A 727-nucleotide genomic window follows, 5' to 3' on the forward strand; every position below is an offset into this window, starting at 1 on the left:
CCGTTACCGGTTGGTCGCGGCGAGTTGTTGTGTTTTATTCTTGTTTAGTCGTGCGACGCCACGCATATACGATATGAGGAAGGTAGTGGTTCTGTATGAGTGTGTGAGAGGAGGAGGGAGGAGAGAGAGAGAGAGAGAGAGAGAGAATGAGATGGGAGGAGTGATCATCGTGTGTTAGAATTAGGAAATAAAGCGGCAAATGGTGGTGTGCGGAATGGTAGTCGACTATCCTGCGAAGGACAAAGAAAATATAAAAAGAAAACAGTTTTAGAATTGGAGAAATCGCGGACAATATGAATCGTCGGACAGTTACTGTTCAATTTGAAAAAATAGAAAGTGAGATGTAAAAAGGAAGAATAGAGTGAGTGCATGTGCGCGCGACAACGCGGTTTTTCAAAACTAGAACTATCGTGGCTGAATTTTTCATGATTATGAAAAGGCATAATCATAGATATTAAATTAAATTTTTTTCAAGTTGAGATGCGATTGTGAAATGAATTGGAAACCACTTTGGATGGGGTATTGTATAATTTTTACCAAACAAAATTGGTTTGGTATCTTTTGAAGAACTCATCAGTTACGTATTTCGAGATGGCGTAAATACGTAAGCTATTCCTATCAAAGTATCTCCGAAACGCTATTGGATCAGGGACCAACGTGGAAGCTGTGAATCCTGTCGATTTTCCCAACTCTGGTTTTCTCGTGTTCAGAGCATCGCCATCACCAG

Source organism: Atta cephalotes, assembly GCF_000143395.1.
Source record: "Atta cephalotes unplaced genomic scaffold scaffold00019, whole genome shotgun sequence".
Lineage (NCBI taxonomy): Eukaryota > Metazoa > Arthropoda > Insecta > Hymenoptera > Formicidae > Atta > Atta cephalotes.